General features: G+C 34.0%; 1 protein-coding gene across 1 annotated transcript in view; it reads right to left on the reverse strand.

Annotated features, from left to right (window-relative positions):
* Window positions 1-19,355, reverse strand: part of LOC136853850 (protein MIS12 homolog) — a 337,410-nt gene that overhangs the window by 25,098 nt on the left and 292,957 nt on the right. The window lies entirely within an intron of this gene.

A 19,355-nucleotide genomic window follows, 5' to 3' on the forward strand; every position in this document is an offset into this window, starting at 1 on the left:
TCACAAAATTATTCTTTCTCCCATTCATCTAAACAATGAATTTGTAAACAATGAATTTTGACGAAAGTGGCAATTTCCACACTTATTGCTCCAAAAAAAGCAGTCAAACATGCAGATGCAAGGAGTCATGTAGGTTGTTAATGACAAGAGGAAGAAGGAAACAAGAAACTTTATGGTAGGAGGAAAAAGAAGGGATAAAAGTCCCAATGTCCAGTTGAACTCACCTCATCAAGGAATTGAATTGAATTGAGGTTTGGATCAGGGGGTTCTTTTCAAATTCCTTCTCAGAGTATTCATCAAAAGAACATAAATCAAACGCTTGGTGGAGTTCAAAGTGGAAATGTGGTGTACGCTCAACTGGAACCAGAAAAAGCCAGAGATTTTAAGCTTCCTTCTAGTGACTCCACTTCCACCAACAATTTATTTCCAACCTGGGAAGATGTTTTTGGTTGCTTGCTAAAATTGTAATAGTTTTTATTTTTTTGGTAACATCTGTCTCTCAATATTGTCATTCACTAATCGTGTCTGTTTTGCCAGGACTGTGGGATGAATGTTAAACCTTCCACAGCACCAAAGTCGAATCATGAGACTTATTTTTTGTTTTTGTAGACTGAAGAAGACTGGAAAAGGATATCTAGTTATCTAGTTGTACAGTGTTATCATTTGATTACAGTGCTGATGAAGATTATCAAGTAATTATAATGACAGTGCAGTATAACAGTTGGCTGTTTAGCTTTGAGTGTGGTCCCAAAAACATGTGTAAACTGCAGTAGAAATAAAGGTCTTTATCTTATTTTAGTGTATAATCTGATTGAGAGGGTTTAGCAGACAATATCTGTTTTCTACACTGTACTGTACCATATACAAATGAAATATGTTCTTGTGTCAGAGGCACTACTGAGAGTACTGACCAAACTTAAAAGTCAAAATCTTCTGACAAACTTAAAAGCTAAAAAAACACTAACTCTAGGTTAAGTTTAGTACTATTTGTTCACATAAGTGCACTTGTGAATGTAAGAAAGGTCATATTCACACATTTGTAAATACTATAAAAGGGAAAAGTGTATTATATATCTCTCCTTGCACCAAGTGACCCCAGGAATAAGGAAACCCACCACAACACAGTTAATTATATCTGTTGACTTCAAAGCTAACTACATAGCCATCGTAAAAGTTTGGGGATTTATCACGAGACTTTGGTACTTTTCAAGGAGCCTTTCCATGTGAGTAATAATATTCTAGAACAAGTAAACAATGAGCTGAAGTTTCTTCAGTGCAATCGAGTTTTCTGTACAGTGTATACCGCTTTATGAAACTTTCAGCCATGGCCCATGAAACTTGTAGCTGCAACCCATGAAACTCAGCCACGGTCTTGTGGTGGCCTGTGTTGTTGGTACCTATAGTGGTGCCAGAAGTACGATTATGACTAACTTTAACATTAAATAAGATAAAAAATACTGAGACTACAGGGCTGCAATTTGGTATGTTTGATGATTGGAGGGTGGATGATCAACATACCAACTTGCAGCCCTCTAGCCTCAGGATTTTTTAAGATCTGAGGGTGGACAGAAAAAGTGGGAATGAACAGACAAAGACACCCCAATAGTTTCCTTTTACAGAAAACTAAAAAACTGCCTAAAAATACCCAAAAAGGTATCATAGATTTATCATGAGGATCATTTCTCCACTAAGGACACAGGAAGAACTGACTTTAAAATGTTCACCTCCCTTACCCTACAATGAAGAAATGGCACAAACATTATTAGAGGCACACTTGTAAGCCTAACCTGCTTGTTAAGACTGAGACTTATGTTGGTAGTAAAATGCAAAGAATGCTGATAGTCTTACCCCAAAACCCAAAGGAACCCCTGGAATCCAAGCGCTAACCCTAGAGGTAGTTATATTCACCATGAATCAATATGACAAAATGACACCTCAAGCTAATGAACCTCAACTTAGTGGACTTCAGTTCTCAGCTACCACATTAGGATTAATTTTCTTGTAATACCATTTGGGATGTGACAAAATTTTTTAATATATCTCTTAAACTGAATGTTAAATACAAAGTACAGATTAGTTTAGGTTAGGCATTGCTGCTAACTGTAAGATCTAGAAAGTATTCAACTGCTGGCTACATTATCATCATTATTAAAATAGTTTAACCAGACCACTGAGCTGATTAACAGCTCTCATAGGGCGGGCCCAAAGGATTAAAATGAAGTGGAGTACCAGGTCTAAGCCATAGGCTAAGCACTGGGACTAAATAATGAGTGAATAATGAAATTTTAAAAATATGCAAATGTATGCTTCCATACTAAAACACATGCACACATTAAATACATTTACTCAAGTTTCCATCTGCACAATAAAAAAAATTAAACTGAGTATACAAAAAATAAATAAAAATTGAGTAATGATATAAATCAGAATAACTTAGGACTTTTAAAAATCTTATTTTTTTTTTAGTTGTCCCAGGGGCTTTTATATTTTCATAAGTTACTTTTTTTATACTTTACCAATTAATTTGCATTTTTTTTCATGAATATTAAAATTAGGTCAATTGAAAATGTTGCACACTCTAATAAAACTTCACCAATCGATCCATTTCCAGAAGTTGATAACCAATGCTGGTTATATTTTGGACATTTGCATAACACATGTTTAACTGTTATTATCACTGCATTTTGGGCATTCGGGAGCTGGTTATGTGGGCTGCTCATCAAGCGTCCATGTGTCTGACGAGTATGGCCTATTCAGAGACGTGTTAGAACTGCTTGCTAATGTCTCTCCTTTGGTGTGATGAACTCCATTTTTAACTCCAGGTTTTATTTGCTTCAATTTATTATTTTCTGGTTCTTCATTCCATTTATTTTGGCATTTGTGTGTGTTATAGAATCGTTAACAGGGATATTCACATTCGATCTTGCCATATGGGCCGTTTCTTTGGCTGCTTTATCAGCCTCTTCATTTCCCTTAATCCCCACATGGGCAGGATTCCAACATATTTCTATATTGTTCCCATTATTATATAATTTATGGAGTAATAACTTTATTTGTGTACAATGTTATTTTTTGGTTTGTAACTCTGAATGGCTTCGACGGCACTTCTAGAGTCGATAAATATCACAAAATTATTACATCAGGTTTCTTTAATTATTTGTAAATGCCGAGGCATTACCAGGTTGAGAGAATTGATACATTTTGTTTTGGGACACTGCAGCATATCCTACTCCATGCTCTGATTTAGATCCATCTGTGTATATTTAGTAATGCAATGTGGACCTTTTCAGCTTATATGCCCTACTGTATATTGTCCATGGTGTTCTGGGGTATATGAGTAGCTTTTTGATAAATATTTCAAGTGTGCGCAAATTCTTACTTTATTCATAGTCCAAGGAGGAGGTAAGTTTACTATTGAAGGCAACTGCATATTTATATTCAATGACTCAGACAGTCTTCTAGCTCTAACAGGGAAAGATGGTGAGTGATTGTTTATAAATACATCTCTTAATTCAAATAATTTTTTTTGTTGGGAATCACTTGCCTGAATTCTCAGGGCACTCTTCATTGTTACATGGAGACAGTGGTAGTTCACCACATTCGACTTGTAAAGATGGTGCTGGCGATGATCTAAAGGCTCCTGAACATGCTCTAAGGCCTTTGTTGTGAATTGGATCCAACGTTTTCAGCGTTGCATCTGATGTTGAGCCATATATTTCGCTTCCATAATCAATGATAGACAACACTGTTGCTTTATACAGTAAAGTAAGAATATGTTTATCGTCTCCCCAAGTACTGTTTGATAGTTTTTTAATAAGATTTAATGCTCTTTTGCATTTAGATTTCAAATATGTTAAGTGGGCTTTCCAATTCAAGTGAGTAACAAATACTAATCCCAAAAATCTTGCAATTAGGCCAATTGGTATGGAATGATTTCTGATTTTTAAATCTATTTCTTCACCTTTTTTCCACTTTTTATTTTTATAAACCTTGACTGCTTGAGTCTTTTGTATGGATAATTTAAAGCATAAAGATGAGGCTCACTCATCAATTTTTATTAGTTTTATTAATGATTCGCTCTGCATGTTTTATACGAGATGCTGAATAACATATGGCAAAATCATCGATATACAAGTTACTTTTAATTCCAATAGGTAGAGGATTAGTGATATCATTAATTGTAAAAGTAAACAGTCTGCCACTAAGGACGCTTCCTTGTGGAACACCATTTTCAAGTGGAAATGTAATTGACAATACATCATCAATTCTCACTCAGTAAGTTTTGGATAAACCTGGGTAAATGTCTATGGATGCTGTTTTCAAGTAACATTTTTAATATTGCATATCTCTATGTAGTATCCTATGCCTTTCCAGTGACAAAAAAGACAGCTAAAGTAATTTGTTTTCGTTCAAATTCTCTTCGAATGTGGTCTTCTAGGTTAGCTAGAGAATCCAATGTAGCTCTGTTACATTGTGACCCAAATTGAGTGGGAGTCAAAATTTTATTTTTTGATAGCGTGGCCACTTGTTTCATCCTCAAGGAGTTACTCATCCGTGGTGTGCCAGCGCTCCACGGTGACCAAACTAATATCAAAGAAATATGTTTTAGCCTGGTCTTGTAGCCAGGTATTGTGTCATCGTGAAAACACTATGACATGTGATAGAGTATATTGGACTCAGAGATAAGAGGGCATTTTCCCTTATGTTCAGCGAAGCTGAACCCAGTTTTCCAACGTAAGAAGTGACTATTCTGCATGCACGTCCACCATCTTCTTTTCAACTGGGCGGATGAAAGACCAGAAGCCACTTTACCTCTTTGGTTAACATAAAGTGCAGACGTCACGCTAGTGCTCCTCACAAAAATCGCTTCAGTCCTCAAATTTTTCATCAGCGAGAATCATGGAAACATCTAAACTTGAAAATTAAGTGCTTATTTTTAAGCTCCAGTTAAAAATTGTTAGTTTAAACTGTGGAACAGGTGTTTGTGTATGGAAAGCGGTACCCGGACTTTGTTTTGCGAGCGCATGGTCAGTGCTCTCTCACGATCTCTTTGCTATTTGTGAAGAGAATAAATTTGAAATTTTAACTAAAGAAATATTCCACAATTTACGCGAGGTTAGGTTCCGGAGCCCCTCGTGCAAGGTGAATTTTCGCGTAAGTTTGGCATGGTCTTTAAAAATTCTAATAAATGTTTACTTCCAGAGTGTAAGTACTAAATATGACCCTGATCATGCTCCCAAAGTATTAAGCTAACTTTTAAATGAACTAAAGTTAGTGTAATTTTATTTAAAATTTAGCTTATTACCCTTAAAAAAGAAATAAATGGTTGACATAAAAATTGAATACTGCACAGCTTCATAATAGCGCATTTACAGTAGGTGTGCACGTATACTGTTACCCTTAATTCATGGGATGCCATTTTCTTTTTCACTTAGAGTAAAAGCCGTTTTCTTTGCGTCACTAAGTAAACTTCATGCTTCACAGTCATAACAAAGGTACAATTCAATAAAATAACGAAAACATGTACAGTAAACCCACCCGTATTCGCGGGGGATGTGTACCACTCCCCCCAAGAGAATAGCTAAAACCCGCAAATACTTAGAACCCTTCTAAAAACACTTAGAACTGTCTATTTTGATAGTTCAAACAGACACAAAACAAACCACAAATGCTTATACAGGTATTATCCTACTTACGACGGGGTTAGGTTCCAAAAAAACCATCATTTGTTGGAGAAAACGTAAGAAATACCAAAACGTATCTCGAACATAGCCTAGCCTACACAAGAGTATTCAGTACCATGTACACATACTTTATATGGTAGCCTAGCCTACACTATAAAGTATACTCTATACAGGCATGGTATAATAATTATTAATATCAGCTAATTCTAGAGGTTCATGCAAAGTGACTTACGAAAATTCAGTGCAAAGAGAAATTGAATAACAAGAATTAGCTTACTCTACACTATGGGACATTGTATACATATACGGTGGCGTAGCCTTCATTATACTGTACTCTATATTCACATATCGTATTATACAAATGTCATCATAACGAATATGCATCTTTTAAAATGTTATGCCTTAATTCACTGTATCCAATAATATTGTATATACATTCTTATATTGCTTTTGTAATATAAATTGCGACCATAGCAATCAACGTTTGGTTCGGAAATGTTTACGCAGCATTTATTTCGCCGTGTGTAATTCAGTTCAGAGAGCTTTTCTTGCTTCTAGTTAGCGTAGATGTATCTCTAGATACTTTATTTATATGGGGCAAGGTTATTTTTCGTTATACGAAGTGTTTTCAAGTCGAAATATAGCTAAAATACGTCTCATTGTGAAATTAATTTATCTATTATTTTCGTTAGTAGATGATGATGATGGCTGTTTGGGGGCGTTTGTTTTGTGTAAAAAGAAATTCAAGATTTCGTTAGCTATTTTCACTTGATTTCGTCATAATACAAGCGTTATGTATTTATTGTTTATCGGCGTAAAAATAACAGTAATGTGTTCTTCCATGCCCAGCAGTTTTGATTAAAATAATTTCTTTCCCATTTTAATTACAATTGAGTTGTTATCCAATTCTGTTATAAGCAAAACAACAGTTTTTTGGTCAGTTGCAACCAACAGTTTCTTGGTCGGTTGTTTATGGCTGTACGCATTTACACAAGAGTATAACGTTACTAACAATACTTTTATCACATTCTCTTTTACTTTTTTAACTAGAAATGGGGTAAAGAGATGGAGGAAAAGTTGTCTATTGTAATTTGGTCTCTCTCACTGCCTGATTACGCTGCTGCCTGCGCCCGTGTGAAATTTTAAAATATTTTATAAATAACATTGTCGTATCGGTATTAACTGCTTACCCCACTGCAAAATCGAATTATCGTAAGGTGAATTATCATAACTCGAGCATTACCCGAGTATTTTAATAGTTTTATCACAAAAAGTGCATTTAGTCATGAAAATGAGATGAAAATAGTATTTGGTGAATATTTCTCAGTGAAAAATACCGCAAATGGGCGAATTTTCCACAAATAATGGGTAGATACGTTCCAAAGAGAAATCCGTGAATATGTGAGTTCGCGAATTTTGAGAACGCGAATACGGGGGGTTTACTGTACATAATCCGTGAATATGTGAGTTCGCGAATTTTGAGAACGCGAATACGGGGGGTTTACTGTACATAATGTTCGTAGAAGGTAGTACAGTACAGGTAAAATTCAATCAATTTAAAATTATATACTGTACAGGTAATGACGCACAGAGAAATAATGAGTTGTAAAAATATGTTTGAGCGCTAACTACGAGAGAGAGAGAGAGAGAAAGAGAGAGAGAGAGAGAGAGACATATACTGCAATACAGTAACTTATACAACTCTTAGTTACATCTCTGATATTACGTTAACGAATTCATTTTATCAAACGAGCGCGACTGAACAACCTCATCTCAAGGTCATGTAAAGTCCTTGTGACAAGGACTTTGCGAATGGACGTGATACTTGTATGATATTTATGTACAAAAATATCAATATAAATTTTCCATATCAATTTTACAGTTAAAAGCAAGAAAACTTATAAATGTACTTCAAACATTAAACAACCATTTTCTGCAGGGGTATCATCTTTGAAAAGTGCAGTAACTTTGCAAATGGGTATCACATCTTGTAAAAGTACAGGTATTCCCTTACTTACAATGGGGTTAGGTTCCAAAAAACCCATCGTTTGTTGAAAAAATCGTAACTCGAATATGTCCTAGCCTAAACTAGGGTAATCAGTACCATCTATACATATATGGTAGCCTAGCCTACACTACACAGTATACTTTATACATATATGGTATAGTAATTATTAGTGTCAGCTAATTTTGCAGGTTCAATGCAGATTGACATGATAAGTCAGTATAAAGAGAAATTGAATAACAAACAAGGCCTAGCCTGCACTTTCGTATATCATATACGGTAGCCTAGTCTACATTATACTGTATTCTATTTTCACATAACACCATATTATACAAACATCAAAATAACGAATGTGCATCTTTTCCATGGATCTTTTAAAAAGTTATGCTTTACTACACTGTATCCAATCGTAAATATTCTTATACTGCTTTTGCATTATAAATTCCGATCATAGCGTTCAAATGTTTTGGTCTGGGAATCGATCGTTATTTCGCCGCATTTAACTTGGTTCAGAGGGCATTTCTTGCTTCTAGTTAGTGTAAATGAATCTCTACATACTTTATTTATAAGGGGCATATATATTTTTCGTTATACAAAGTGTTTTTAAGTCGAAATATAACTTAAACATGTCTCGTTGTGAAACTAATTTAGCCATTTTTTTCGTTAATAGATGATGTTGGCCACTTGTTTTGTGTAAAAAAAAAAAAAATCAAGATTCCGTTCGCTATTTTCTCTTGAGTTCATCATCATACTACGAGCTTTTCGTATTTATCTTTTATCGGCGTGAAAACAGCAGTAATATGTGTTCTTTCACGCCCAGTAGTTTTGATTGAAATACTTTCCAATTTGATTTGCTGTCGAGTTTCATCCATGTTGCCAATGCACGATAATTTATAGTCATTAGCAGCTTGAACATTCTTTTCTCAGCTTCAACTACAACTTGCAGCTTAAATTTACTGTAGCTGTATATTTCCTTGCCAATCTTTTCTCCAAAGCGGATAAGGTAGTGTAAAAACATATCAGTACTTAACGTCATTTTTAACATAACTACGATAATTGTTTAACCGTACGATGGTTGAAATACAAGCAAAACAGTTGTTATCCGATTCGGTTATTAGCAAAACAACAGAGTCTCGTTTGGTTGTTTGTGGCCGTACGCATTTTCGCAAGAGAATGTTTACAATATAACAATACTTTTATCATTCTCTTCATTTTTTAACTAGAAGATGGAATAAAGAGATGGAGAAAAAGAAGTTGGTCTCTCTTGCTGCCTGATTCTACAGTAACTGTAGTGTACGCTGTTACCTGTGCCCGCTCGAAATTTAAAAATATTTTCTAAATATTGTCGTACCGGTATTAATTGCTAACTCCATCGTAAACTCGATTTATCGTCACTTGTGCACTACCTGTATTTACAAACGCACAAAAATTGCAAACGAACACTGACCTATTTTAACTTCCGACACAACGAGAGCAAGTGAGGTCAGCTCATTGAATTAGTGTACCTATTCCAGCCTCTCGGGCCAACATATCGTACACCGTACGCTGCCTGATTGTACGTTGTTGCCTGAACCAGTCGCCCGCGAAATTTAGAAATACGTATTTTCAAAATATTGTCGTATCGATATTAATTGCTAACCCCATCGTAAAAGCGAATTATCGTAACTCGAGCACTACCTGTACACTAACTGAATGTGCTGAAATTACCTTTACATCATATTTATGCATGCACAAAAATAAAAATAATACATTTTTCATACAGATTTTACACATAAAAGCATGAAATGCATTTTTCATACAGATTTTACACATAAAAGCATGAAATGCATTTTTCATACAGATTTTACATATAAAAGCATGAAATGCATTTTTCATACAGATTTTATACATAAAAGCATGAAATGCATTTTTCATACAGATTTTACACATAAAGGCATGAAATGCATTTTTCATACAGATTTTACACAAAATCATGAAATGCATTTTTCATACGGATTTTACACATAAAAGCATGAAATGGATTTTTCATACGGATTTTACACATAAAAGCATGAAATGCATTTTTCATATGGATTTTACACATAAAAGCATGAAATGCATTTTTCATACAGATTTTACACATAAAAGCATGAAATGCATTTTTCATACAGATTTTACACATAAAATCATGAAATGCATTTTTCATACAGATTTTACACATAAAAACATGAAAACTTGTAAATTACTTAACCCTTACATGCCGAGCCTCTATTTACAAAAGTGTCTGTCATATGCTGGCGGCGTTCGGGAGTTAGCGCCGAAGCGGAAAAAAAGTTTTTTTCAAAAAATCACAGCACGCTTAGTTTTCAAGATTAAGAGTTCATTTTTGGCTCCTCTTTTTTTGTCATTGCCTGAAGTTTAGTATGCAACCATCAGAAATGAAAAAAAATATCATTATCATATATAAATATTGAAATATATGACAGTGCAAAAAAAAATTTTCATATATAATTTTATACAAATCGTGCTGTGAGCAAAACGGTTAAAGCTAACGGGTTATTTTTTTTCTTTGTACTGTACACTAAATTGCGATGATTTTGGTATATAACAAATTGTAAAGCGATCAAAGCAACACAGAAAAAATATTATCACAAAATGATGCATGAATTCGTAACGCGCGGATGTAAAAAATCTTTTTTTTTAAATTCACCATAAATCGAAATGTTGTGCTAGAGACTTCCCATTTGTTGCAAAATGAAGGTAATTGATTGAATATTACTAGACTGTAAGTATTTTAGCTTACAATTGCAGTTTTTGACCATTTCGGTCGAGTTAAAGTTGACCGAAGGTAGAATTTTTTCTATTTATCGTGATTTATATGAAAATATTTCAAAACTGATAAAAGCTACAACAATGAGTTATTTTTAGCTATATTCTACATGAAATTGCGCACATTTTCATATAGAGAACTTTATGTAATGACTAAAATAAAACGGTGCAAACATTACGACAAAGTGACAAAAGAATTTCTGAGATGTTCGGCCGAGTTACCGCACGGACATAAGGAAAAAGTTTTTTTTCAAAAATTCACCATAAATCGAAATATTGTGCTAGAGACTTCCAATTTGTTGCATAATGAAGGTAAATGATTGAATATTACTACAATGTAAGAGTTTTAGCTTACAATTCTGTTTTTCGACCATTTCGGTCGAGTTAAAGTTGACCAATGGTTGAAATTTTGGCACATCGTGATTTATATGAAAATATTTCAAAACTGATAAAAGCTACAACCATGAGTTATTATTTGTTGTATTCTACATGACATTGCGCACGTTTTCATATATAAAACTTTATGCAATGACTAATATAAAACGGTGCAAACATTATGACAAAGTGACGAAAGAATTTCCGAGATGTTCGGCTGAGTTACCGCGCGCAGATGTAAGGAAAAAGTTTTTTTTTAAAAATTCACCATAAATCGAAATATTGTGCTAGAGACTTCCAGTTTATTGCAAAATGAAGGTACATGATTGAATATTACTAAAATGTAAGAGTTTTAGCTTACAATTCCGTTTTTCGACCATTTCGGTCGAGTTAAAGTTGACCGAAGGTTGAAATTTTGGCACTTATCGTGATTTATATGAAAATATTTCAAAACTGATAAAAGCTACAACCATGAGTTATTTTCTGTTGTATTCTACATGACATTGCTCATATTTTCATATATAAAACTGTATGTAACGACTAATATAAAACGGTGCAAAAATTATGACAAAGTGACAAAAGAATTTCTGAGATGTTCGGCTGAGTTACCGTGCGCGGATGTAAGGGAAAATTTTTTTCAAAAATTCACCATAAATAGAAATATTGTGCTAGAGACTTCCAATTTGTTGGAAAATGAAGGTAAATGATTGAATATTACTAAGATGTAAGAGTTTTAGCTTACAATTGCATTTTTCGACCATTTCGGTCAAGTTAAAGTTGACCAAAGGTTGAAATTTTTTGTAGTCGACGTACGGTACATCCACTCGTCACCCAACAGACAATTTTAGTCGACTTACAATACGTCCAGTCGGCGTTTAAGGGTTTAAAAAATTAAACATAACCAACTCTGCAGGGTTTCTCGAAAATTTCATGTGTCTGTGAAAAAAACGCGTATGCCAATTAGTTAGGTTCCAGTGAAAAGTTTGTGTGTCTGTGAATTCGTGCTACTCGAATCGTGTAAGAGCGAGGTATTACTGTAACAGCCTAGGCAGTTGCCTACAAGAGATGGTAGCCTAACAAATTCAGTGAGAATAATTTAGACTATAGTAGATGTTGTCTGTAGCCTATAACCTAGGATTACATATCCTAAAGGGGATTTAAATAACCTGATTAAGTAGTAACCTCAATTAAGGTAAGTAAGAACCTTTGAAGACATATCCTTTTATGGTCCTAGACAGCAGCCTAGTTTACACCAAGGACCCTAGGATTTGATGTAAAGGCTACAGAATTTTTCCATTTATATAGCATGTATACTTAAGCATGATCTAAAATAATCCATGACTAGGCAGTACTGTACCTTATATTAAGTGATAAACTTTAACAAAGCATCCCACTATTGGACTAAATTATTAGCCTAGACAATGTAATCTAGGACTAGAAGAAAATAGTAACCTGCACCGGATGAAATGGTAGCCTAGCTTTAAGGAAGTATCCTAGATTAGAGTGATAGCCTAGCTATAAGATTACACATTACTGGGTTACTGTTTTACATGGTAGGTCAAATAACCTAGGATTGGATACAAACAACAACCTGGATTAGACAAAAATAGTAGCCTAACTATAAGTTTACATATTAGAAAGCTGTCAGTTTTATATAGCCTATACATTTAAGCGTGATCTATAAAAATCTGGATTAGGTACTAACCTATACTAGGCTAAGAAAGAACAAATAAGCCTAGGACTACATATAAACAGTATTCTAGGATCAATAAAATTAACATAGTTTTTTATGACTTGGTAGACTATCTGCAAGGCTACACACTGGTTAGGTCTTATTATTATTATTAAAGTAGTTTAACCAGACCACTGAGCTGACTTTCAGCTCTCATAGGGCTGGCCCAAAGGATCAGATTAAAATACCAGGTCTAGGCCTGAGGCTAAGCACTACGACCCAATAGATCATTCAGTACGATGATGAACGAATTAAAATTAAATTAAAAACTACACATAGGCACATGTTCTCATACTGAAACACATACATACAATAAATACATTTACTCAGGCTTCCTTACATACACACTAAAAGGGTATATTAAAATTCAGAATACAAGTTAACTAATATTGAAAAAAAAAATGTTTTATTCAACAAATGCTAAAGGGTTTTCGTGCTTTTATTATTCACTTATTTTTATATTGTATTAATTATATTACAGTTCCTCATGAACATCAAAACCGGAATGACTGAAAATGCAAAGATTCTGACAAAATCTCCTCCACTGATTTATTTCCAAAAGTTGACAGTCGCTGCTGGTCATACTTTGGACACTCACGTAACATGTCTGATATAAAAGTGCCATGTGGCAGACGAGTATGGCCTATTCTGGGACGCGTTAGAATTACTTGTGCGTGTCTCTCTCTCTGATATGATGAACTCCATTTTTAACAAAAGGTTTTATTTGTTGTAATTTATTACTTTCAGGTTCTTCATTCCATATATATTGCCATTTATTTATAATACTCATTTTTATGTGTTACATAATCAGTGACAGGGATATTCACATTTGATCTTGTCATGAGGGTTGCTTCTTTGGCTGCTTTGTCTGCATCTCCATTTCCTTTGATCACTACATGGGCAGAGACCCAACATATTTCTACATTTTTTCCATTACTAAATAAGTTGTGGAGAAATAATTTAATTTGTTGTACTACATTATTTTTTTATTTGTAACTGAATAGCTTCTATGGCACTTCTCGAGTCACTGAAAATCACAAAATTGAATGATGTTTCTATAACTAATTTTATAGCTGATGCAATTCCACACAATTCTGCTATGAATACTGAAGCTTTATTAGGAAGAGAGAACTGATAAGTTTTGTCTTGGGACACTGCAGTATATCCCACTCCGTGTTCTGATTTAGATCCATCTGTATATACTGCGTAATGTGGATCTTTTTGGTTTATATGCTCTATAGCATGTTGTCTGTGGTGTTCTGGTGTATATGAGTAACTTTTTGATAAATATTTCAGATGTGTACAATTCTCATTTTATTCATTGTCCAGGGAGGAGGTGATTTTACTATTAAAGGCACTTGTATATTTATACTCAGCGACTCTAACAATCTTCTAGCTCTAATTGGAAAAGGTGGAGGATGGTTATTTATAAATACATCTCTTAATTTCAATAATTATTTTGTTGGGGAATCACTTGTCTGAATTCTTAGAGCACTTTTCATTGTTACTAGCTCTCTATGGAGAGACAGAGGTAGTTCACCACATTCAACTTGTAAAGATGATTTTGGTAATGATCTAAAGGCTCCTGAGCATTTCTAAGGCCTTCAGTGTGAACAGGGTCTAACATTTTCAGCACTACGTCAGAGGCTGAGCCATATACTTCACTTCCATAATCAATGATAGACAGAACTGTTGCTTTACACAGCACAGTAAGGGTATGTCTATCGGCTTCCCAAGTAGTGTTCGACAGTTTTTTAATTAGACTTAATGCTCTTTTACATTTTGATTTTACATGTTATGTGGGCTTTCCAGTTCAAGTGAGTATCAAACACTAATCAAAAAAATTTTGCTGCTTGGCCAATTAGTATACTATAGTTTCTGATTTTTAAATCTATTTCTTCACCTTTTTCCCATTTTTTATTTTTATAAAACATGATTGCTTGAGTTTTATCTCTGGACAATTTAAAGCCTACAGATGAGGCCCATTCATCTATTTTTACTATGCTTGTATTAATGATTCATTCTGCACGTTTTATTCGAGATGCTGAATAATATATGGCAAAATCATCCATATACAGGTTACTTTTAATGCCAATAGGTAGATTATTACTGATATCATCAATTGCTAAAGTAAACAGTATGCCACCAAGGACACTTCCCTGTGGAACACCATTTTCAAGTGGAAATGTTATAGACAGAATATCATCAATTCTCACCTGAAACTGCAATTTGTCAAAAAGTTTTGAATAAACCTAGGTAAATGTCCACGGATGTTGTTGTTTTGTAAAATTTTTAATATAGCATATCTCCATGCAGTATTGTATGCTCTTTCAATGTCAAAAAAGACAGCTACAGTAATTTGTTTTCATTCAAAACCTGTATGTACAGTATACGGTCTTCTAAGTCAGAGAGAGAATCTAATTATCTGTTACACTGTGACCCAAACTGAGTGGGAGTCGAAATTTTATTTTCTTGAATGTGCCATGTTAGTCGAGCATTTACCATTTTCTCTAACAATTTGCATAAGCAGCCTGTTAAAAAAATTGGTGTGTAATTATTTACATTGCTGGGATCCTTTCCAGGTTTGGGGATAGGAATTATAAATTTCGAAGCCATAAATGTTTATATAACTCTAATAAGTATGACTTTGCCAAAGGCGATAAGTGGCAGATTGCCTCAAAAGAAATATTGTCACCTCTGGGGTAGATTTATTGCTGTTTGAGAGAGCATATTCCAACTATGACATATTAAATTTTCTATTACAATATATATCTTCAATTGTTTCAAAATTTATTTTTATTAATTCTATTTTATTTTTCTTTGTTCAGAAGTGTTCATCTAAATTTTTATAACTACAGTACTTACATTTGCTAAATTTTCTACTATTATATTACATATTATTTCTTTTGGATCAAGTGTTCTTTTCCCATCTTTCAATATGGCATGTCTAGGTGGTTTAACATGGGTACCATTTATTTTCCCGAATTTTGCCCATATTTTTTGTATTGAGTAGTATTATTAGACAGATCTGCTACATATTGCCTCCATGAAATGATTCTTCCTTGAATTACTTCTTTTTTAAGTTTTGCAGATATTTTGTTGTATGCAGGTTTTAATGTACTAATTTCTAGTAATGATACAGTTAGTTTTCGTAAAATTTCTTCTACTACTGGTAACGTTTTATTTATTTTACTGAACTTTCTATTCAAATTATCTAATTGTCTTCCAATTTGGTGTTTTATTTTTATTAATTCTGTTAGTTTTTCAGACTATCATGGGACTTTGTGTTTTGTTGGATGAGATTTTGATTTTGGTGTTGCTTTATCAGCAGCATTTTTAATGAAAAACCTATTTGTTTCATTATGATCTTGTATATACTCAAATGGTGGTATATTCCTGGTGAAGAATTCATTCCACTCTCAATCTGCTTTATAAATGTTACAATGAGGGGCATGATTGGTGGGATTATTTTGCAATAATGAAATTAATATTGGGAAATGATCACTGGTATGTGAGTCATCAACTGTATTCCAATCCAGTCTATCTACTATGCTTGTTTTACACAGAATTAAGTCTACTGAGGAAAACATTCCATGTGTTTTTGAAAAATGTGTTGATTTCATGATCATTTATAGAGCACACGTTTGAATCTAGGAATTCTTCTATTTTACCCCCTGCTCTATTTGAGTTTGTACAATTACAGTCCCATATCAGATTGTGAGCATTAAAATCACCAACTATTAATGTAGGTAATTTGTCATAAAATACTTTATGTACATAAATGGCTGTACCTAAATTTCCTTCTTCCTCTCAAGATGTAGATGCTAAGGTGTATTTACTTACTGTTGACACAGTTTTGTTGACATGTTGTAAACATAATATCATTGGTTCATATTCTTTTAGTAATCGCTGTACTTCTCTAGGTGTAATCTGGTCTGTAGACCATTTACGTTCCACTGAATAATACAGCTATTCAAAATATCATGTTACAGCAGTTGAGTTTTACTCTCTTTTTTCCTAATACTTTACTCACGGCATTTACTTGTTTTTCTTTATAATATATTAATTGTGCAATGCACAAGCAACCTTTTTCATGGGTGCTCAAATCAGTGGTTTCTTTTTTCTGTATTTCATAAAATTTCTTATAATGTGTTAAACCGTCTTTTGTGTTTTGTTATTATTGCACAATTCAATGAAACAATCGTTACATCCACATTTGTTATCATGTATATTTCTTGCTCCAATTGTTCTTGTACCAATTATTGGAGATGGTATAATCTCTTCTGCCTTGACATAATCATTGTTAACTATAGTACGGATCTCTTCTACTTCTTGGTGTTTTGGTTATCTGCTCCCATAGGTTTCACTATTATTCTAGGAGACAAAGGTATAATCTTAGCCTGTTTTTGTTTTTGTTCTTTTCATATCCTTTGTTTTTGGTTTAACCGATGGTTCTCTAACAACCGTTGGTTTCTTCGTTTTGGATGGTGTTCTCTCCAAAGGTCTCTATTTATCCTTATTTTCTAGTCATCACATCTTTCCTCTGCTACTTCTGTGGTAGTATCTTCTTGGGCTATTTGCATTAATATTTCATATGAATTCGATGAAATATTATCCATATCATCTGCATCTGTTTCTTGATTCCTTACAATTTTAGTTTTTTTCAGGAAAGTATTTTTTTCTTCTTGAGATTTATTTTTCTATGCTCCATTACTTCTATCTGTAACCATTTTTGTTTCATTATTGGCTCTTGTTATTGAAGAATATGTATGTTTCTCAGACAGATCTTGAATTCCTCCCACTTTTAATTCTAATTTACCTTCTTTTATGGACATCCCAGTTCTTTCTTATAAGACTTTCAATTCTGTATTGTATATAGTGTACATACATTCTTTGGACCTTGAGTGATGATCTTTCCCACAGTTAACACACTTTGGCTACATTTCCATTGCATGACATGTTTGTCAGAACCACAATAAGCACATACTGTATAGGTTCATTTCAACAGTTTTTCTTCATGTGCCCATATTTACTACAATTTTGACATTGTGGTGGTTTTGGATCATAAGGTCTCAGTTGTCTATTTTGGCCCATAATTTTTATTTTTTGAGGTAGATCTTGATCTTAAAATTTTATTTTTGCAATTCTTAATATTTTATTATTATTCTGTTTACTTGGTATTATATATACAGTATCTCACAACCTTGGACTTTGGGATATCTCATTTTAAGAGTCCAATAACATTCTTCTTGACTGGTTTGTTACTATTTTCAGGAAGTACAATAGTATCCTGAATGCTGTTCATAGTATCAGGTTTTTTTTTATAATTACATTTACATTACCAATATTTTTTATGAATAAATAGTCTTCAGCTTGGTTCTTGGTTGTGGCTATGTCCTTTCTTTTACTTGTCTGAATGAGATTTCTGTTGTTGGATGTATTTCTAATAAGTAGTTTTCCAACTTTAATGCTGAAATTTGTTGTCCTGTTTCCGTGGTTAGAAACCTTGACCAACTTCCACTCCAAAAGAGGGAGTCGAAGTGAGTCAAGGTTGGGTCAAGATGATCTTTACTTTTTTTGGATTTTCTCTGTACTGGAGCATAGAGTTACAGTGTAATTACACTAAGATTTTTCTTAGATTTTCCTAAACAAAGGTTGTCAGAGGAGGCTTCAGTGGTCGTCAACTGTGCCGAGTTGGTACCATCAAAGGGCCCAGGGTTACCTGAATCTTTATAACTTCTATATTCATAAGGATTAAAGCAAAAAAAAAATAAACTTGAAAACCTTAAATAGATATCATCAGCCTTTCATGGATTTATTCTTCCACCAATGGCAGTAGTGAGAGTCGACTTCGAAACATCCAACCCTTACCCTATCCCACAGGGGATGGCACAGCATGATTAGAGTGGCCCAAGTGTAAGCCAAACCCACTTGCTAGGACTGAGAGTATTACAAGAATACAATCATCCCTAACCTAGAATGCCCAGAACCAGACCCCCCGCCCTGGAATTCGTGGTCCAGCCCTAATGAATAGTTCCGCCTTGGAGCTATCAATTTGATATCTCTCAGGTCCAAACATTATCGGCAGCTGATGGTTCTACCACAGTTCCCTCTACTTGGCTTCGGATATAAACCATTCTGAGCTATGATATCTTTTCCTACTTATTAGGTCCGATAAATTTTAGCAAAAGTGGAAAATTCCACAAAAATTAATCCAAAGATATATATAATGATATATGGGGCTCTTGAACTCAAATCCAGAAACAAACGGGAGTGCTGGCTACAATATAAGGTCTTTGTTACTTAAAGGGCTTTGTTACTTGTCAGAGAGGCTAGACACCCAAACCATATGTTAAGTTGGAATTAATTCCACGTGTTTAACAGCCCCTCCACCACAGCTAGGTGGCCCTACATTGTAGGGGCAGTTCAAGTACAGATTAAGTGACTGATATTTGTGATTTATTTATTTTTAAATTTTAAAGAGTGTCTCCTTGGATAAGCAAGTAAGTCTTTGATGTATCTTTATTCGTGGAAGTTTAAAAAGGCTCCACCTCCAGGACGAAATAATAGTTCAAATCTTCTGTACCCTATTTGCCTTGTTCAGGGAGGAATGGGCATTTTTTCAAGTAAATAAATCAGGAATAGACTAAGCTAGCTTGCTGACATACAAGAATTTAGTTTGGATTTATACTAGTACCTTCGTTTTTGGATGCATAATGACTCTGAAATTGGATCCTATCTTTTCATGACA

Source organism: Macrobrachium rosenbergii, chromosome 1, assembly GCF_040412425.1.
Source record: "Macrobrachium rosenbergii isolate ZJJX-2024 chromosome 1, ASM4041242v1, whole genome shotgun sequence".
Lineage (NCBI taxonomy): Eukaryota > Metazoa > Arthropoda > Malacostraca > Decapoda > Palaemonidae > Macrobrachium > Macrobrachium rosenbergii.